This window comes from Hyperoodon ampullatus (assembly GCF_949752795.1).
Source record: "Hyperoodon ampullatus genome assembly, chromosome: 2".
NCBI lineage: Eukaryota > Metazoa > Chordata > Mammalia > Artiodactyla > Ziphiidae > Hyperoodon > Hyperoodon ampullatus.
In genome coordinates, this window is record NC_136915.1 from 100210654 (window position 1) to 100233364 (window position 22711).

General features: G+C 37.6%; 1 protein-coding gene across 2 annotated transcripts in view; it reads left to right on the forward strand.

Annotated features, from left to right (window-relative positions):
- CTTNBP2NL (CTTNBP2 N-terminal like) overlaps window positions 1-22711 on the forward strand; it is a gene marked incomplete at its 3' end in the record, with an annotated part of 66380 nt that overhangs the window by 26491 nt on the left and 17178 nt on the right. The gene's annotated exons all lie outside the window — the stretch shown is intronic.

Below are 22711 nucleotides of genomic sequence, written 5' to 3' on the forward strand. Positions count from 1 at the left end.
TACTATTCCTTTATTATCTCCCAGAAAACATTATTTTTCTCAGTGTTAATTTGGACCACAGGAAGAAAATTTATTTTAAAGGAGGCTGTATTTATTACTGACATCCCCTATATCTGAATGCAGCTCCAGAGCCAGTTGTTGAAGAATAGGTAGAAATACTGTTATTTCTGTTTTGTGCTTTTGAATAAAAAAATTCAACATTGGTTTCTTTTATTGAATTTATTGATCTCAGGACACCTATTTATTGAGGAGAGTTGCTGCAGTCTATATGGTTTTATGTGAAAGTATATTTAGAAAAAAACATTTTCTGTAAGTTACTTCAGATTACCCACCAAACATCCCATGATAACATAGTTATATTGATCTAGCTCCAATAAATTCTTTATAAAAAGTAAACTCTTGGTTAATGGCTATATGAATTGGTGGTACCCACATGGTGGACTGTTATGTGGCTATTTTAAAATATGATGCAGGGCTTCCCTGGTGGTACAGTGGTTAAGAATCCGCCTGCCAAAGCAGGGGACATGGGTTCGAGCCCTAGTCTGGGAAGATCCCACATGCCGCGAGCAGCTAAGCCCGTGCACTACAACTACTGAGCCTGCACTGAAGAGCCCGTGAGCCACAACTACTGAGCCCATGTGCTGCAACTGCTGAAGCCTGCACGCCTAGAGCCCATGCTCTGCAACAGGAGAAGCCACAGCAATGAGAAGCCCGTGCACCGCAACAGAGAGTAGCCCCTGCCCGCTGCAACCAGAGAAAAGCCAGCACGCAGTAACGAAGACCCGATGCAGCCAAAAATAAATAAATAAATTTATTTAAAAATATATATATATGATGCATATGAGGAACTTCTAATGACATATAGTGTTCCTACAGTGTAATGCTAAATTTATGAAGCAGATCATAACATTAAATATATCCTTTAGAATCGAATAGAATAAAATACCTAGGAAATAAACCTACCTAAAGAGGCAGAAGACCTGTATTCTGAAAACTATAAGACACTGATAAAAGAAATTGAAGACCACACAAACAGATGGAAAGATATATTGTGTTCTTGGATTGGAAGAATCTGCCTTGTTAAGATGACCACACTACCCAAGGCAATCTACAGATTCAATACAATCACTATCAAATTACCAATGGCATTTTTCACAGAACTGAAACAAAAATTTTTTTAATTTTTATGGAAACACAAAAGACCCCAAAGAGCCAAAACAATCTTGAGAAAGAAGAACAGGGCTGGAGGAATCACACTCCCTGACTTCAGACTATATGATAAAGCTACAGCAGTCAAAACAGTGTGGTCGGGCTTCCCTGGTGGCGCAGTGGTTGAGAGTCTGCCTGCTGATGCAAGGGACACGGGTTCGTGCCCCGGTCCAGGAAGATCCCACATGCCGCGGAGTGGCTAGGTCCGTGAGCCATGGCCACTGAGCCTGTGCGTCCAGAGCCTGTGCTCCACAATGGGAGAGGCCACAACAGTGAGAGGCCTGCATACCGCAAAAAAAACAAAAAAAAACAGTGTGGTACTGGCATAAAAACAGACACATAGATCAGTGGAATGGGATAGAAAGCCCAGAAATAAACCCATGCACTTATGGTCAGTTACTCTACAACAAAGGAGGCAAGAATATACAGTGGAGAAAAGACAGTCTCTTCAATAAGTGGTGCTGGAAAAACTGGACAGCTACATGTAAAAGAATGACATTAGAACATCCTCTATCACCGTACACAAAAATAAACTCAGAATGGATTAAAGACCTAAATGTAAGACCGATACTCTAAGACTATTAGAGGAAAACATAGGCAGAACACTCTTTGACATAAATTGCAGCAATATTTTTTTGGATAGGTCTCCTAGAGTAACAGAAACAGCAAAAATAAACAAGTGTGACCTAGTTTAACTTAAAACCTTTTGCACAACAAAGGAAACCATAAACAAAATGAAAAGGCAGTCTATGGAATGGGAGAAAATATTTGCAAACAATGCAACCAACAAGGGCTTTATCTCCAAAATATACAAACAGCTTATACAGCTCAATATGAAAAAAACAAACAACCCAATCAAAATTCGGCAGAAGACCTAAATAGACATTTCTCCAAAGAAGACATGCAGATGACCAATAGCCATGTGAAAAGATGCTCAACATCCCTAATTATTAGAGAAATGCAAATCAAAACTACAATGAAGTACCACCCCACACTGGTCAGAATGGCCATCGTGAAGAAGTCTACAAATTATAAATGCCAGAAAAGGTGTGGATAAAAGGGAACCCTCCTACACTGTTGGTGGGAATGTAAATTGGTGCAGCCACTGTAGAGAACCGTATAGAGGTTTCTCAAAAAATCTAAAAATTGAATTACCATATGATCCAGTAATCCCAGTTCTGGGCATATATCCAGACAAAATTATAATTCAAAATGGTACATGAGGAATTTTCGTTGTGGCGCAGTGGTTAAGAATCTGCCTGCCAATGCAGGGGACATGGGTTCGATCCCTGGTCCGGGAAGATCCCACACGCTGTGGAGCAGCTAAGCCCGTGCGCCACGACTACTGAGCCTGCGCTCTAGAGCCCACGAGCTACAACTACTGAGCCCATGCTACTGAGCCCACGTGCCACAGCTACTGAAGTCCATGCGCCTAGAGCCCTTGCACCACAACAAGAGAAGCCACTGCAATGTGAAGCCTACACACTGCAACGAAAAGTAACCCCACTCACCGCAACTAGAGAAAGCCTGTGCGCAGCAACAAAGACCCAACGAAGCCAAAAAAACAGGATACATGCACCCCTGTGTTCACAGCAGCACTATTCACAATAGCCAAGACATGGAAACAACCCAAATGTCCATCAGCAGATGAATGGATAAAGAAGATGTGAGATATATGTATGTGTATATATATATATATCTCCACTAGATATATACTCAGCCATGAAAAAGAACAAAATAATGCCATTTGCAACAACCTGGATGGACCTAGAGATTGTCATACTAAGTGAAGTAAGTCAGACAGAGAAAGCCAAATATATGATATCACTTATATGTGGAATCTAAAAAATGATACAGATGAACTTATTTACAAAACAGAAGTAGACTTGCAGACATAGGAAACAAATTTATGGTTAGCAATGGGGAAAGAAGAAGGGAGGAAAAAATTGAGAATTTGGGATTAACATATACACACTATTATATATAAAATAGAAAAAAAACAAGGACCTACTGTATAGCACTGTAAATCAACTATACTTCAGTAATCAATCATTGTCAGAAAAAGTTTTTTAAAAATAATATATATATATATCCTTTAATCTCAATTATAAAGAATAACATTTATTATCGTATATATAATTATATAACATTTGTGTGTGTGTGTGTGTGTGTGTGTAAATGACTCAAGCGAATAGATTGACATTTGTAGTTTGAGTGTGGTTGTCCCTGGGCGTGGAATCATATTACATTTTAATTTTTTTCATTAAAACTTCTGTATTATATATAAATAATTTAAAATCAGAAACATTTGTTTTTAAATAGCAGAAATCCTGTACAACTTCTTGCTCAATATCTGTTTAGTAAAACTCACTCTAAGAAGGTAACTTAACCATATATTATTTACTTTGTTAGGAAAAGATATTAGAGCTATATAGAACCACAGTTGAATTCTTCCTTTTTTGTTGTTCCTGATATTGTTAATATTATTCTTTTCCAACCCAGTCTAAATGACTGAATTTTCTCTGTCTGAAAAACCTAAGTTACCAAGTTATCCAATAAAGAGATCACAAAGTTTAGGGGGAGAAAAAAGAAGGCTGCGATAAAGATATCATACCAGAGTCTAAAGAGCTGTCTTTCAAACTTTTTTTTTTAACATCTTTATTGGAGTCTTTCAAACATTTTTTTAACATCTTTATTGGAGTATAATTGCTTTACAATGGTATGTTAGTTTCTGCTTTATAACAAAGTGAATCAGCTATACATATACCCCCATATCTCCTCTCTCTTGCGTCTCCCTCCCTATCCCACCCCTGTGCATGGCCACAAAGCACCGAGCTGATCTCCCTGTGCTATGTGGCTGCTTCCCAGTAGCTGTCTGTTTTACACTTGGTAGTATATATAAGTCCATGGCAATCTCTCACTTCGTCCCAGCTTACCCTTCCTCCTCCCCGTGTCCTCAAGTCCATTGTCTATGTCTGCATCTTTATTCCTGTCCTGCCCCTAGGTTCTTCAGAAACTTTTTTTTTTAAGGTTCCATATATATGTTGTAGCATATGGTATTTGTTTTTCTCTTTCTGACTTACTTCACTCTGTATGACAGTCTCTAGGTCCATCCACCGCACTACAGATAACTCAATTTCATTTCTTTTTATGGCTGAGTAATGTTTCATTGTATATATGTGCCACATCTTCTCTATCCATTCATCTTTCAATGAACACTTAGGTTGCCTCCATGTCCTGGCTATTGTAAATAGAGCTGCAGTGAACATTGTGGTACATGACTTTTTTTTTTTTTTTTTTTTTTTTTTTTGCTGTACGTGGGCCTCTCACTGTTGTGGCCTCTCCCATTGCGGAGCACAGGCTCCGGACGCATAGGCTCAGCAGCCATGGCTCACGGGCCCAGCCGCTCCACGGCACGTGGGATCTTCCCGGACCGGGACACGAACCTGTGTCCCTTGCATCGGCAGGTGGACTCTCAACCACTGCTCCACCAGGGAAGCCCCCATGACTCTTTTTGAATTATGGTTTTCTCAGGGTATATGCCCAGTAGTGGGATGGCTGGGTCGTATGGTAGTTCTATTTTTAGTTTTCTAAGGTACCTCCATACTGTTCTCCATAGTGGTTGTATCAGTTTACATTCCCACCAACAGTGCAAGAGAAATCCCTTTCCTCCACACCCTCTCCAGCATTTATTGTTTGTAGATTTTTGGGTGATGGCCATTCTGACTGGTGTGAGGTGATACCTCATTGTAGTTTTGATTTGCATTTCTCTACTGATTAGTGATGTTGAGCATCCTTTCATGTGTTTGTTGGCAATCTGTGTATCTTCTTTGGAGAAATGTCTATTTAGGTCTTCTGCCCATTTTTGGATTGGGTTGTTTGTTGGTGTTTTTTTTTGATATTGACCTGCATGAGCTGCTTGTTAATTTTGGAGATTAATCCTTTATCAGTTGCTTCATTTGCAAATAATTTCTCCCATTCTGAGGGCTGTCTTTTCGTCTTGTTTATGGTTTCCTTTGCTGTGCAAAAGCTTTTAAGTTTCATTAGGTCCCATGTGTTTATTTTTGTCTTTATTTCCATTTCTCTAGGAGGTGGGTCAAAAAGGATCTTGCTGTGATTTATGTCATAGAGTGTTCTGTCTATGTGTTCCTCTAAGAGTTTTATAGTGTCTGGCCTTACACTTAGGTCTTTAATCCCTTTTGAGTTTAATTTTGTGTGTGGTGTTAGGGAGTGTTCTAATTTCATTCTTTTACATGTAGCTGTCCAGTTTTCTGAGCACCACTTATTGAAGAGGCTGTCTTTTCTCCATTGTATATTCTTGCCTCCTTTATCAAAGATAAGGTGACCATATGTACATGGGTTTATCTCTGGGCTTTCTATCCTGTTCCATTGATCTGTATTTCTGTTTTTGTGCCAGTACCATACTGTCTTGATTACTGTAGCTTTGTAGTATAGTCTGAAGTCAGGGAGTCAGATTCCTCCAGCTCTGTTTTTCTTTCTGAAGATTGCTGTGGCTATTTGGGATCTTTTGTGTTTCCATACAAATTGTGAAATTTTTTGTTCTAGTTCTGTGAAAAATGCCTAGGGATTGCATTGAATCTGTAGATTGCTTTGGGTAGTATAGTCATTTTCACAATGTTGATTCTTCCAATCCAAGAACATGGTACATGTCTCCATCTGTTTGTATCATCTTTAATTTCTTTCATCAGTGTCTTATAGTTTTCTGCATGTAGGTCTTTTGTCTCCTTAGGTAGGTTTATTCCTAGGTATTTTATTCTTTTTGTTGCAGTGATAAATGGGAGTGTTTCCTTAATTTCTCTTTCAGATTTTTCATCATTAGTGTATAGGAATGCAAGAGATTTCTGTGCATTAATTTTGTATTGATTAGCTCTAGTACTCTTCTGTTAGCATCTTTAGGATTCTCTTTGTATAGTATCATGTCATCTGCAAACAGTGACAGCTTTACTTCTGTTCCGATTTGGATCCCTTTTATTTCTTTTTCTTTGATTGCTGTGGCTAAAACTTCCAAAACTACGTTGAATATCAGTGGTGAGAGTTTACACCCTTGTCTTATTCCTGAATTTAGAGGAAATGGTTTCAGTTTTCCACCATTGAGAACAATGTTGGCTGTGGGTTTGTCATATATGGCCTTTATTATGTTGAAGAAAGTTCCCTCTATGCCTTTCTGCAGGGTTTTTATCATAAACGGGTGTTGAATTTTGTCAAAAGCTTTCTCTGCATCTATTGAGATGATCATATGGTTTTTCTCCTTCAGTTTGTTAATATGGTGTATCACGTTGATTGATTTGCGTATATTGAAGAATCCTTGCATTCCTGGAATAAACCCCACTTGATCATGGAGTATGATCCTTTTAATGTGCTGTTGGATTCTGTTTGCTAGTATTTTGTTGAGGATTTTTGCATCTATGTTCATCAGTGATATTGGCCTGTAGTTTTCTTTCTCTGTGACATCTTTGTCTGGTTTTGGTATCAGGGTGACAGTGGCCTTGTAGAATGAGTTTGGGAGTGTTCCTCCCTCTGCTATATTTTGGAAGAGTTTGAGGAGGATAGGTGTTAGCTCTTCTCTAAATCTTTGATAGAATTCGCCTGTGAAGCCATCTGGTCCTGGGCTTTTGTTTGTTGGAAGATTTTTAATCACAGTCTCAATTTCAGTGCTTTTGATTGGTCTGTTGGTATTTTCTATTTCTTCCTGGTTCAGTTTTGGAAGGTTATGCTTTTCTTAGAATTTTTCCATTTCTTCCAGGTTGTCCATTTTATTGGCATATACCTGCTTGTAGTAATCTCCCATGATCCTTGTATTTCTGCAGCATCAGTTGTTACTTCTTTTTCATTTCTACTTCTGTTGATTTGAGTCTTCTCCCTTTTTCTCTTGATGAGTCTGGCTAATGGTTTATCAATGTTGTTTATCTTCTCAAAGAACCAGCTTTTAGTTTAATTGATCATTGCTGTCATTTCCTTCATTTCTTTTTCATTTATTTCTGATCTGATCTTTATGATTTCTTTCCTTCTGCTAACTTTGGGGTTTTTTTGTTCTCCTTTCTCTAATTGCTTTAGCTGTAAGGTTAGGTTGTTGATTTGAGGTGTTTCTTGTTTCTTGAGGTAGGACTGTATTGCTATAAACTTCTGTCTTAGACCTGCTTTTGCTGTATTCCATAGGTTTTGGGTACTTGTGTTTTCATTGTCATTTGTTTCTAGGTACTTTTTGATTTCCTCTTTGATTTCGTCAGTGATCTCTTGGTTATTAAGTAGTGCATTGTTTAGCCTCCATGTGTTTGTATTTTTTACAGTTTTTTTTCCTGTAATTGATATCTAGTCTCATAGCGTTGTGGTCGGAAAAATACTTGATACGATTTCAATTTCCTTAAATTTACCAAGGCTTGATTTGTGGCCCAAGATATGATCTATTCTGTAGAATGTTCCATGAGCACTTGAGAAGAAAGTGTATTCTGTTGGTTTTGGATGGAATGTCCTCTAAATTTAATCAGTTAAGTCCATCTTGATTAATGTATCATTTAAAGCTTGTGTTTCCTTATATATTTTCATTTTGGATGATGTCCATTGGTGAAAGTGGGGTGTTAAAGTCCCCTTCTATGATTGTGTTACTGTCTATTTCCCCTTTTATGGCTGTTAGCATTTGCCTTATGTAGTCAGGTGCTCCTATGTTGGGTGTATAAATATTTACAATTGTTATATCTTTTCCTTGGATTGATCCCTTGATCATTATGTAGTTTCCTTCTTTGTCTCTTGTAATAGTTTTTATTTTAAAGTCTATTTTGTCTGATAGGAGAATTGCTACTCCAGCTTTCTTTTGATTTCCATTGCATGGAATATCTTTTTCCGTCCCCTCACTTTCAGTCTGTATGTGTCCCTAGGTCTCAAGTGGGTCTCTTATAGACAGCATATATATGGGTCTTGTTTTTGTATCCATTCAGCCAGTCTGTGTCTTTTGGTGGGAGCATTTAATCCATCTACATTTAAGGTAATTATCGATATGTATATTCCTATTCCCATTTTCTTAACTGTTTTGGGCTTGTTATTGTAGGTCTTTTCTTTCTTTTGTGTTTCCTGCCTAGCGAAGTTCCTTTAGCATTTGTTGTAAAGCTGGTTTGGTGGTGCTGAATTCTCTTAGCCTTTGCTTGTCTGTAAAGGTTTTAATTTCTCTGTCGAATCTGAATGAGATCCTTGTGGGTAGAGTAGTCTTGGTTATAGGTTTTTCCCTTTCATCCCTTTAAATATGTCCTGCTGCTCCCTTCTGGCTTGCAGAGTTTCTGCTGAAAGATCAGCTGTTAACCTTATGGGGATTCCCTTGTGTGTTATTTGTTGCTTTTCCCTTGCTGCTTTTAATGCTCTTTCTTTGTATTTAATTTTTGGTAGTTTGATTAATATATGTTTTGGCGTGTTTCTCCTTGGATTTATCCTGTATGGGACTCTCTGAGCTTCCTGGACTTGATTGACTATTTCCTTTCCCATATTAGGGAAGTTTTCAACTATAATCTCTTCAAATATTTTCTCAGTCCCTTTCTTTTTCTCTTCTTCTTCTAGGACCCCTATAATTTGAATGCTGGTGCATTTAATGTTGTTCCAGAGGTCTCTGAAACTGTCCTCAATTCTTATCATTCTTTTTTCTTTATTCTGCTCTGCAGTAGTTATTTCCATTATTTTATCTTCCAGGTCACTTATTCGTTCTTCTGCCTCAGTTATTCTGCTATTGATTCCTTCTAGAGAATTTTTAATTTCATTTATTGTGTTGTTCATCATTGATGGTTTGCTCTTTAGTTCTTCTAGGTCCTTGTTAAATGTTTCATGTATTTTCTCCACTCTATTTCCTGGATTTTGGATCATCTTTACTATCATTACTCTCAATTCTTTTTCAGGTAGACTGCCTCTTTCCTCTTCATTTTTTTGGTCTGGTGGGTTTTTACCTTGCTCCTTCAACTGCTCTGTGTTTCTCTGTGTTCTCATTTTGCTTAACTTACTGTGTTTGGGGTCTCCTTTTCGCAGGCTGCAGGTTCGTAGTTCCCATTGTTTTTGGTGTCTGCCCCCAGTGGGTAAGGTTGGTTCAGTGGGCTGTGTAGGCTTCCTGGTGGAGGGGACTAGTGCCTGTGTTCTGGTGGATGAGGCTGGATCTTGTCTTTCTGGTGTGCAGGACTGTGTCCAGTTGTGTGTTTTGGGGTGTCTGTGACCTTATTATGATTGTAGGCAGCCTCTCTGCTAATGGGTGGGGTTGTGTTCCTGTCTTGCTAGTTGTTTGGCATAGGGTGTCCAGCAGTGGAGCTTGCCTGTTGTTGAGTGGAGATGGGTCTTAGCGTTGAGATGGAGATCTCTGGGAGAGCTTTCGCCATTTGATATTACATGGAGCCAGGAGGTCTCTGGTGGACCAGTGTCCTGAACTCAGCTCTCCCACCTCAGAGGCACAGGCCTGACACCTGGCCGGAGCACGAAGACTCTGTCAGCCACACGGTAATTATTCTTTCTAGTGTTGGACCAACAGTGGGGCAGGGAGAGTGGTTTGTCCAAGCTTAAATCCAGCTGGAGGAGGTCATGGAGAGGACCAAATGGCTGGTTGAACGGAGAGGCAGACCCAGGCAGTTCCGTGACTCGACTGTTAGGTTAGCAGGGGCGCCTTCCCCACATCCTCCAAACCTTTTATTAAATACATTTCATCATTTTGCCACAATCCAGGACACACAAACACACCCACATACATATATTAACTAAAACAAAAATTTCACTAAAATGTACAGTGTATGTTTTATTATACTCTGTATAATATTTACACTATACCATGCTATACTACACTATTTTCTTTTGTACTTTATTTTTCTTTAAATGCTGACTGTGACCCCGAGTAACCTATTTTCATGATCCACATCTAGAAATTTTTGCTGTAGATATACTTAGACCTATACAATAAAGTGTAAGTGTAAGGATATTTATTGCAGCATTGTCATAGCAGCAAAATGCTGAAAACAACTTACGTATTAGGGTTCTGGTCAGTAAATTATGGTATATTGTACAGTAGAATACTATGCAACCCTTAAAGAGAAGATCTTTATGAGAGCTAGATCTTATTATAACATTCTCCAACGTATAGTAAGTTAAAAAATAAGGCACAGAACAGTGTGCACAGTAAAAGAAAAAAGAAACAGTATTAAGTTGTAACTGGTGAAGCCAGAAATACATCTCACAAAGCCTCTTCCTTCCTTCCCCTTGACTTGGTTCCCTTGAGAATGGTAGGAGCTCCCAAAATGGTCTGCCCTGGGAAGGGAATGAAATTAGTGAAAGGAAAGTACCAGGTTTGGTGGTAGGGTACTCTGGCACAAAAGAGCCAAAAGAAGCAGGAAAGGCTGGTCATATGTATGGGATGTTTATAAATTGGGTATCTGTAAAAAAGAAGACTACATTCTTAAGTAATTAAGTATCTTTGTTGCATTCAAAAAAACATTGGGCCTCATACAACAATGAACTCAGTAATTGTCTGATCAGCTATTTGCTATTCTCTAAGATAATAGTAAATGAAAAAATAAGACATAGCTTTTTATCACATGTCATCATTTACATTACAAATTGTGGCATTTAGGAGGTTTAAGAGTAAAGGTGCCAGAAAAATAAGCACATTTATCATTTAACTGGCATCTTCCTATGGGCTGTTTTTCTTATGTCTTTGAGGAAAGAAAGGGGGAATTCAGATTGTAAAATGCTACCTATTTAGAGAATATACAGTTCTCTAGCAGTTGGGGAAAGCTTCAGAAAAGAGTATAGCAGTGGGGAATTTCATTGCATTTTCAGCCTGAAACTAAAACAAATAAAAAAGGGAAACAGCTTATTCCTGTTATTTTGACTTCCTCTTATTGTGTCTTCCTTGCATGTGTTAGCCTTGTGATTTGGGATTAATCAGAGGTTATTTCTAGTTGCCCCCATAAAGAGAAAAGAAACAAAGACAAAGAGGTTGCTTCTAAAGTTAAATCCTGTGGTCCATCGTTAAGTATTTCAGTTCAGCTAGTTGTCAGAGTAACTTGAAAAAATAGGAGGAAACCATCTTGTGTGTTCACTGAAAATCTTTATGGAAGAGGAGCATTTATAGAATCAAGCTGAGAATTTTATTATATAGGAAATTATTTCCTTAGAAAAGCGCAGCAGTAAATCTATTCCACCAAACTATTCTTGTATCTGCACAAGGATGCTCATTGCAGTATTGTTTAATACAGTATTTGAAAACTATAAACAGCCTAAAATATCCATCAGTAAAGTATAGGTGTGTAACTGGTACATCCTTATTATGGAATATTATGTAATTGCTTTTTTTTTTGAAGAGGAAAAAAAGTTATGTACTTACTGACTTAGAAAGTTCTCTAAGACACAATAAGTGAAAACAAGTTGCAAAACAGTTTTATAGAAAATAATATCTCTGTAATTACACACACACATACACACCCCTACACACACATCTGTGCTTGGAAAAGGTCTGGAAGGATGCCCATCATACTAAGAACCTTTGGAAAAGAAAGAGAGATTGGGTTATGTTTAGGAAGGACTTCAGCTTTATCTATGGAATTAAAATTTTATGAGAAAATAGTCATTCACTAATGATGAAATTAAAATAAAAATTATATTTGTAAGAAATATAGTGCAAGCAATGGGATGGCAAGGAGTTAAGAACAACATTTACTTTTTACCGATCTTCTAGATAGTTTATACTTCTCACAGAAGTCTGTGTTAATTCGAATATATAGTTAAGGGAGTAGAGACAAGTATAGCATGCCTAGGGAAAGCATGAGCTTGCTACCTCTGTATCCCTGATTTTCTCCCCAAAAAAGCAGACTAAATTTCTGCCTAATTTTCAAATTCTGCCTTTGTGCAGGATACCTAAAAGTTATTCGTCCAGAGTAGATTCTTTCACAGGTCATGGACTCAAATTAAGTAAAGCTGACAACATATGTATGAGAAGCCACATGATTAAAATTTTAGGAAATTTTAATATCATAGCAAGAGACCTACAGCCCTTCAAAGTACTTTTCTTGTCTTCAGTTTCATGTATGTAGTTCATAATATTTCATCATTTAACAACAACAAGGGACTTCCCTGGTGGCGTAGTGGTTAAGAATCTGCCTGCCCATGCAGGGGACTGGGGTTCGAGCCCTGGTCCAGGAAGATCCCACGTGCTGCGGAGCAACTAAGTCCGTGTGCCACAACTACTGAGCCTACGCTCTAGAGCTTGCGAGCCAAAACTGCTGAGCCTACGCGCCACAACTACGGAAGCCCACGTGCCTAGAGCCCATGCTCCACAACAAGAGAAGCCACCGCAATGAGAAGCCCGTGCACCGCAATGAAGAGTAGCCCCTGCTTGATGCAACTAGAGAAAGCCCACACGCATCAACAAAGACCCAACACAGCCAGAAATAAATAAATTTATTAAAAGAAAAACAACAACAACAAAAAGTATTTTCTGCCTCAAAAATCATCTTCACCCAGTGAGTGCTAAGATATGCATAAGTTCCAAAAAATTTTTTTAATTTAATTCACTACCTAACGTGTTGTCTGTTCAACAAAAGACTGAATTCATTGGTAGAAATGAGTAAGAGATAGTGTTACTATTTAATTCATAAGTCTCTTCTTACTGATTTGAAACTTCATGTATAGAACTTCTCATATAAGCATACCTAATAAATTTTTGTACAGTTGAATCATACTTAACGTGATTTATCTTTTTCTTTGTACTAGATTAGTAATAATTTGTCTATTGTGCTGATACGCTTCACAGATTATATATTTTCATCTCTCATTTCTTTATATTTCATATTTCTTTTTTCAGTAAATATAAGCTTCATGAGGGGCAGGTACTTTGTTTATCTTGCTGCATTGCATACCAGATATCTAGAACCTAGTAAGTTCTTCAGAAATATTTGTCATCCGAGAGAGTAAGTTAAGTCCCTTTAAGTTTAACTTGAATGTATTCAAGCCTCAAAAAATAGGTTGCCATTATACCGTGAGAAAACCATAATTCAAAAAGAGTCATGTACCACAATGTTCATTGCAGCACTGTTTACAATAGCCAGCACATGGAAGCAGCCTAAGTGTCCATCGAAAGATGAATGGATAAAGAAAATGTGGCACATATATACAATGGAATATTACTCAGCCATAACAAGAAATGAAATTGAGTTATTTGTAGTGAGGTGGATGGACCTAGAGTCTGTCATACAGAGTGAAGTAAGTCGGAAAGAGAAAAACAAGTACCGTATGCTAACACATATATGTGGAATCTAAAGGAAAAAGAAAGGTTCTGAAGAACCTAGGGGCAGAACAGGAATAAAGACACAGACGTAGAGAACGGATTTGAGGACACGGGGAGGGGGAAGGGCAAGCTAGGACGAAGTGAGAGAGTAGTGTTGACATATATACACTACCAAATGTAAAATAGATAGCTAACGGGAAGCAGCTGCATAGCACAGGGAGATCAGCTCAGTGCTTTGTGACTACCTAGAGGGGTGGGATAGGGAGGGTGAGAGGGAGACGCAAGAGCGAGGGAATATGGGGATATGTGTATACATATAGCTGATTCAGTTTGTTATACAGCAGAAACTAACACAACATTGTAAAGCAATTATACTCCAATAAAGATGTTTTAAAGAAATAAATGCAAGAACAAAGGCCAAAAAAATAGGTTGCCATTTATTAATTCATATTTTTGAGAAGAGAGGCTTACCTATAGTAATATATTTTGCCAACTAAAACTTGTCACTTGCCATCTGGTTCTACAAGAATAGAGTCACTAGCCACTGCAGTTGCTGACCTTCAACACACCCTGAAAGGAGTTCAGGGCAGAGCTCAGGAATGAGGCACTCTGTGCCCTGGAAGAAACTGTCAGAACAGGCCTTCAGGTAGATATTTTCAGGAGAAAATTTTACAAGCCCAATTTCTTGCATTTTCTCATATCTAGAAAAGCACTGAAATCAGTAGCGGAGACATCTGCTCCTCTGTGACTAGCAGCAACCTTCTGCCAAAATGTGTGCTTGATTGCACGTATTCCCCTTCACCAAAATATATATATGACCTTCCCACTTACCTCTTCAGAGCATTTCTTCAGAGCTATCTGAGAGGCTGTCTCCCAGGCTATAGTCTTCAGTTTGCCCCAAATAAAACTTAACTCAGCTCTCACATTGTGCATTTTTTTTGGTTGATAAGTTTCATAATTTTACTGTTGCTGATAATTCCCACTCAGTGACATTATTTATATCTCACCCCTGTACTAAGAAAGAACAATTTGTTCTTCAGACAGGAAATTATTGCTTTGTGTTTGTTTCCATATTTTTAGTAATGGATAACAAATAATTAGGATATGCACCTTTTTTCACTATGTATCTGTATTCAACTAAAAAACAAAAAAAATCAACTGACATTTTACCTCAGTGTCCTTTCCTATCAAATTGAAATCTGCATTCCCTAAGAGGTTAGTAAGGAGAGTTTTGAGAGCATCAGAGAAAATAGTTAGTACTTTTTAAGAGTACAGTGTTGCTTATCTTTCTTCATCTATCTAGATATATTTACAAAAAATATTGTTCCCCACACTTTTCAGCTAAGGACCCCTGTGGGCATCTGTCTACATTACACGTCCTTTCTCTTTCTTTCAGAATATATTTCTTTATCCCCCGTTTCTCCAGTGTTTTTGTTTTTGTTTTTGGCTTTCACAAAATCTTCATTATCCCCCATTTCTCTGCTTTCCAAATTGATAGCTCTGAGTTCTTTTCTCTTTAAAATCTTCCTTTCAGTCTCTTGTCCTTCCCTTCCTCACAGTATCTTTCGTCAGTGGGACGAATGACTGTCATCTACACAGCAGACCTAGAAATCATTAAAGGAAAAGAGCGCTAAAACAAAGTCTTAAGAGGTTTAAAATAGAGCCAGTTTTCCTGTTCCTTATGGGATTAAAATGGGGAAAGGGTCTAGGTTATCCCGTTCTTGTGTTTGGTGACATTTAAAGTTTCCTAATGGTATCACCCCTTTTTAAAATAAAAAGGAAGGGCTCATATATCTCCAAACAAAGATCTCCTGTTCTGATCCAGGCATGTTCTGATCCCCTTCAGTGGACTTGTATCGTGAAGATGAGGGCATTCTTGGGTTGGAATAACTTGGAATTAATAGTAGCAGTGATCAACCTTCACATGCTCAGTTTCACCATGTATTCAGTGCTTTACTGTAGTGATGAACATTACCAGTTCACATTTTAAATTATCATTAAACACCCTACGGTGTACTTACAGCCCACTGTTACTTTTCAGTCTTGGCTTTTTTACTCCTCTCCCCATTCTGTTCTCTAAAGAAAAGGGATCCTTCCCTGACTGGAGTCCCAAGCCACCTGTATGACTGCTGGTTGAAACTGAATAGCTAGCTACCTCCCTCTACATAAGGCTGCAGTGACAATAGAAATTGCCATCTTCCCATCCTCTGACTTGTGACATGGAGCTTGTTAGGATGTATAATTAGCATTGTCCTTGCTTCCGTTTGCCTGCCCTGATGTCTTGTTCTCACTGCGTTGTGGTTCTCAAACCATACTGGTCCCCTTTTTTCATTCTCCCCTGTCTCTACACTCCCCTTGACCCTCCTCTCCCCCACAAGCTTCTTATTCCTGTTCACTTGGTACACTTTTAATTGTGAACACTTTTACTTCTCAGCCGAGTAAGAACCCTTTTCCCAAGGCCTTACATTTAAGCAGCTTGTTTCTTGCCATTTTTCCTTGTAGTATCAGTCTGTGTGTGTAATTTAAGAATCTTGCTTCAAACAAATTTTTAGAGTTAAGACCTATATCCCACAATTATACAGCTTCAAATCCTCCCTCCTCAGAATCCCCTAACTAGAGGAAGAAGACACCCTTTCTCATCTTATTTAGTAAGCTCTTTTTTACTATTTTAACACTGAAGTTAGTTTCTACACTGTCTGTTAATACATAGTGAGTAAAAGAGCCAGAGCACATCTCTAATAAAGATGATTTTCAAGTTCATAGTCACTTAAAGTATCACACAGTTACAGTCTGCGGTCTGGGTCTCCTTCTGTAACACTTCAGAGACAGTTTTTGGGTTGTGCCCCCTCAACCTCATGGTGTTTCCTGTGATTCATTAAATTGCTAATAGTCCCATTTATCTGCCAGAACCCACCCACTTCCAGGGTTGGCCTTTTCCTTCCTATTCCTTATGAGTGTAAGGGCTGAGTCTTAGAAAGTTCTGATCAAACAAATTGTACTTGGTGTTCCTCTAAACATTAATGGTATTGTTTAGAATACATTTAAATACTCAGAAGCAGCTTGTTTTTTTCCTGCTCTTAGGCCTTAAACTTGTGTGGCAAATTTTAAGCTCCTTGAGAGCAGCAGTTTAGTCAAATCTATATCCCCCTAATATTACCCACATCACTTAGCATGTATAGTACCCAGCAAACATTAAGTATTCAATATAAGCATTCAAAGCATGTGCCCCTGTGAATCAACCATACATCCAGAAAATCTTCTCAGGCTTCTCCAGTGCTATTTTTGATTGTCTAACCCTGGTAACACAGACTTTTTTTTTTTACATTTTGTATATTTGATGTTAGGCCAAACTTCTCCTGGTCTGTAGACTTCTTCTATATTAGTTTAAAATTCATTAGTTTAAAATACTAATCCTGATTCCTTATTACTTCTATTAGAATTCACATGTTTATTATAGCTTAAACTGTTTAAAATTATAGATTCAGGGTCATACTTCTTAGGTTCTTCATTCTATTCTACTGTTTTTCAAACGTTTTTGGCAGGGCCACATAGTAAAAACTAGACTTTGCATTGTGACCCAAGGGACACACCAACATGTGCACATACACACACAAATATACACACACCTATATTCTTATGCAAGAAGAAAAGTTTCTTGAAATAGTACTCACAGCATTCAGTGCTCTACAATGTTTTCAATCCTGTTCTATTTCATTTTTAAGCTAGTGATCGAGACCTACTAAATTGAAATTCATTGCTATGAAGTCCTGGGGAATATCTGTTTATGTGTATTACTCATTCAGTTAACATATTCAGTACTTACTATATACCATTTACTGTTTTCTCCACTTCTTAACTGGCTTTGTGACCTTGGGAAAGTCACATGTTAATGTTCAGTTTCTTCTGTAAAATGGAGATACAGTGCTGTCTACCTGCAGAGGAATGCTGCTAGGATGAGATGAGCTATGTAAAGCACTGAGCACACTGCTCAGTGGGTAATGAGCACGCCAGTGTGAGCTCCTCCCTTGTTGCTTCTCCTGTTGTTATTACTATTAAAATTACTTTGGTTTGAACTTCCCATGTTTCTGAAACACAATATATAAAGAATATGTTACATATAACTCAATTTTCCTTTAACTCTCACTATATATATGTTTTTAAACTAGAGATATATTTTAGATATAGTGAAATGCACAGATCTTAAGTGTTCAGTTCAATAAGTTTTGACAAATGCCACTCCATTTGACCTACACTCCTATCAAGACATAAACATTCTCATCACACCAAAAAGTTATCTTATGCCCCTCCCTGGTCATTTGTCCCCCCTTATATCCAGATGTAACCACTGTTCTGATTTTCTTCACCATAGATTAGTTTTGCCCATTAGAACAGAGTCACAGAGAATATATTCTTTTATGTTTGGCACTTTATTGTCCGATATAATGATTTTCAGGTTCATCAGTGTCATTGTATGTATCAGTAATTTGTCCCTTTTTATTGCTGAATAGTATTCCGTTTCATGAATGCATCACATTTTACTTATCTGTTCTTCTAGTGATTGATATTTGATTGTTTCCAGTATGGGGCCATTATGAATAAAGCTACTCCGGATATTGTGTAAAAGTCTTTGTGGATATATGTTTTCATTTCTTTTAGACGAATACTTAGAAGTGGAATAGCAGGTAGGCATTTTCTAACTTTATGAGAAACTTCCAGATTAATTTCCAAAATAGTTCTACTGTTTATACTTCCACCAGCAATGTGAGCATTCTAAGTTACTCCACATATCCTTTATAACATTTGATGTTGTCAGTCTTAAATTTTAGCATTTTTAATGGCTATATAGTACTATCTTATTATTTTAATTTACATCTCCCTGATCACTAATGAGTGATCACTTTTTCATGTGATCTCCCTGATCACTAATGAGTGATAACTTTTTCATGTACTTATTGGCCATTCATATATATTTTTAGGTCTGTGATCCATCCTTCTTTTTGTGTATGGTATTAAGTAGGTGTTGACTCTCATTTTTTAACATCTTTACTGGAGTATAATTGCTTTACATTGTTGTGTTAGTTGCTGCTGTATAACAAAGTGAATCAGCTATATGTATACATATGTCCCCATGTCCCCTCCCTCTTGTATCTCCCTCCCACCCTCCCTATCCCACCCCTCTAGGTGGTCACAAAGCACCTAGCTGATCTCCCTGTGCTATGCGGCTGCTTCCCAGTAGCTATCTGTTTTACATTTGGTCGTGTATATATGTCAGTGCCACTCTCTCACTTCGTCTCAGCTTACCCTTCCCCCTCTCTGTGTCCTCAAGTCCATTGTCTACGTCTGCGTCTTTATTCCTGTCCTGCCCCTAGGTTCTTCAGAACCTTTTTCTTTTTTTTTAGATTCCATATATATGCGTTAGCATGTGGTATTTGTTTTTCTCTTTCTGACTTACTTCACTATGTATGACAGACTCTAGGCCCATCCACCTCATTACAAATAACTCAGTTTCATTTCTCTTTATGGCTGAGTAATATTCCATTGTATATATTAACCACATCTTCTTTTTTTTTTTTTTTTTAATGTATATTTTTTATTTTTTTTTTGGCTGTGTTGGGTCTTCGTTTCTGTGCGAGGGCTTTCTCTAGTTGTGGCAAGTGGGGGCCACTCTTCATCACGGTGCACGGGCCTCTCACTATCGTTAACCACATCTTCTTCATCCATTCATCTTTCGATGGACACTTAGGTTGCTTCCATGTCCTGGCTATTGTAAATAGAGCTGCAGTGAACATTGTGGTACATGACTCTTTTTGAATTATGGTTTTCTCAGGGTATATGCCCAGTATTGGGATTGCTGGGTCGTATGGTAGTTCTGTTTTTAGTTTTTTAAGGAACCTCCATACTGTTCTCCACAGTGGCTGTATCAATTTACATTCCCACCAACAGTGCAAGAGGGTTCCTTTTTCTCCACACCCTCTCCAGCATTTATTGTTTGTAGATTTTTGGATGGTGGTCATTCTGACTAGTGTGAAGTGATACCTCATTGTAGTTTTGACTTGCATTTCTCTAATGATTAGTGATGTTGAGCATCCTTTCATGTATTTGTTGGCAATCTGTATATCTTCTTTGGAGAAATGTCTGTTTCGGTCTTCTGCCCATTTGTGGATTGGATTGGATTGTTTGTTTTTTTTGATATTGAGCTGCAAGAGCTGCTTGTAAATTTTGGAGATTAATCCTTTGTCAGTTGCTATGTTTGCAAATGTTTTCTCCCATTCTGAGGGTTGTCTTTTCATCTTGTTTATGGTTTCCTTTGCTGTGCAAAAGAAGTTAAGTTTCACTAGGTCCCATTTGTTTATTTTTGTTTTTATTTCCATTTCTCTAGGAGGTGGGTCAAAAAGGATCTTGCTGTGATTTATGTCACAGAGTATTTTGCCTTTGTTTTCCTCTAAGAGATTTATAGTGTCTGGTCTTACATTTAGGTCTTTAATTCATTTTGAGTTTATTTTTGTGTGTGGTGTTAGGGAGTGTTCTAATTTCATTCTTTTACATGTAGCTGTCCAGTTTCCCCACCACCACTTATTGAAGAGGCTGTCTTTTCTCCATTGTATATTCTTGCCTCCTTTATCAAAGATAAGGTGACCAAAAAAAGAAAAAGAAAAGGTGACCATATGTGCATGGGTTTATCTCTGGCTTTTATCCTGTTCCATTGATCTATATTTCTGTTTTTGTGCCAGTACCATACTGCCTTGATTACTGTAGCTTTGTAGTATAGTCTGAAGTCAAGGAGCCAGATTCCTCCAGCTCTGTTTTTCTTTCTCAAGATGGCTTTGGCTATTCGGGGTCTTTATTGTTTCCATACAAATTGTGAACCTTTGTGTTCTAGTTCTGTGAAAAGTGCCATTGGTGGTTTGATAGGGATTGCACTGAATCTGTAGATTGCTTTGGGTAGTATAGTCATTTTCACAATGTTAATTCTTCCAATGCAAGAACATGGTATATCTCTCCATCTGTTTATCATCTTTAATTTCTTTCATCAGTGTCTTACAGTTTTCTGCATGTAGGTCTTTTGTCTCCTACAAACCTAGGTAGGTATATTCCTAAGTATTTTATTCTTTTTGTTGCAATGGTAAATGGGAGTGTTTCCTTAATTTCTCTTTCAGATTTTTCATCATTAGTGTATAGGAATACAAGAGATATTTGTGCATTGATCTTGTATCCTGATACTTTACCAAATTCATTGATTAGCTCTAGTAGTTTTCTAGTAGCATCTTCAGGATTCTCTATGTATAGTGTCACGTCATCTGCAAACAGTGACAGTTTTACTTCATTTTCAATTTGGATTCCGTATATTTCTTTTTAATCTCTGATTGCTGAGGCTAAAACTTCCAAAACTATGTTGAATAGTAGTGGTGAGAGTGGGTGACCTTGTCTTGTTCCTGACCTTAGTGGAAATGGTTTCCGTTTTTCACCATTGAGAATGATGTTGGCTGTGGGTTTGTCATATATGGCCTTTATTATGTTGAGTTAAGTTCCCTCTGTGCCTACTTTCTGGAGAGTTTTTATCATAAATGCAGGTTGAATTTTGTCAAAAGCTTTTTCTGCATCTATTGAGATGATCATATGGTTTCTTTCCTTCAGTTTTTTAATATGGTGTATCACATTGATTGATTTGTGTACATTGAAGAATCCTTGCATTCCTGGGATAAAACCCACTTGATCATGGTGTATGATCCTTTTAATGTGCTGTTGGATTGTGTTTGCTAGTATTTTGTTGAGGATTTTTGCATCTATGTTCATCAGTGATATTGGCCTGTAGTTTTCTTTCTTTGTGACATCTTTGTCTGGTTTTGGTAGCAGGGTGATGGTGGCCTCATAGAATGAGTTTGGGAGTGTTCCTCCCTCTGCTATATTTTGGAAGAGTTTGAGGAGGATAGGTGTTAGCTCTTCTCTAAATCTTTGATAGAATTTGCCTGTGAAGCCATATCTGGTCCTGGGCTTTTGTTTGTTGGAAGATTTTTAATCACAGTTCAATTTCAGTGCTTGTGATTGGTCTGTTTATATTTTCTATTTCTTCCTGGTTCAGTCTTGGAAGGTTGTGCTTTTCTAAGAATTTTTCCATTTCTTCCAGGTTGTCCATTTTATTGGCATATACCTGCTTGTAGTAATCTCTCATGATCCTTGTATTTCTTCAGTGTCAGTTACTTCTCCTTTTTCATTTCTACTTCTGTTGATTTGAGTCTTCTCCCTTTTTTTCTTGATGAGTCTGGCTAATGGTTTATCTATTTTGTTTATCTCCTCAAAGAAACAGCTTTTAGTTTTATTGATCTTTGCTGTTGTTTCCTTCATTTCTTTTTCATTTATTTCTGATCTGATCTTTATGATTTCTTTCCTTCTGCTAACTTTGGGGTTTTTTTGTTCCTCTTTCTCTAATTGCTTTAGGTGTAAGGTTAGGTTGTTGATTTGAGGTGTTTCTTGTTTCTTGAGGTAGGATTGTATTGCTATAAACTTCGGTCTTAGACCTGCTTTTGCTGTATCCCATAGGTTTTGGGTAGTCGTGTTTTATTGTCATTTGTCTCTAGGTATTTTTTGATTTCCTCTTTGATTTCTTCAGTGATCTCTTGGTAATTTAGTAGCGTATTGTTTAGCCTCCATGCGTTTGTATTTTTTACAGATTTTTTCCTGTAATTGATATCTAGTCTCATAACATAGTAGTCGGAAAAGATACTTGATACGATTTCAATTTTCTTAAATTTACCAGTGCTTGATTTGTGGCCCAAGATATGATCTATCCTGGAGAATGTTCCATGGGCACTTGAGAAGAAAGTGTATTCTGTTGGTTTTGGATGGAATGTCCTCTAAATATCAATTAAGTCCATCTTGTTTAATGTATCATCTAAAGTTTGTGTTTCCTTATTTATTTTCATTTTGGATGATCTTGTCCATTGGTGAAAGTGGGGTGCGAAAGTCCCCTACTATGATTGTGTTACTGTCGATTTCCCCATTTATGGCTGTTACATTTGCCTTATGTATTGAGGTACTCCTATGTTGGGTGCATAAATATTTCCAATTGTTATATTTTCTTCTTGGATTGATCCCTTGATCATTATGTAGTGTCCTTCTTTGTCTCTTGTAATAGTCTTTATTTTAAAGTCTATTTTGTCTGATGTGAGAATTGCTACTCCAGCTTTCTTTTGATTTCCATTGTATGGAATATGTTTTCCATCCCCTCACTTTCAGTCTGTCTGTATC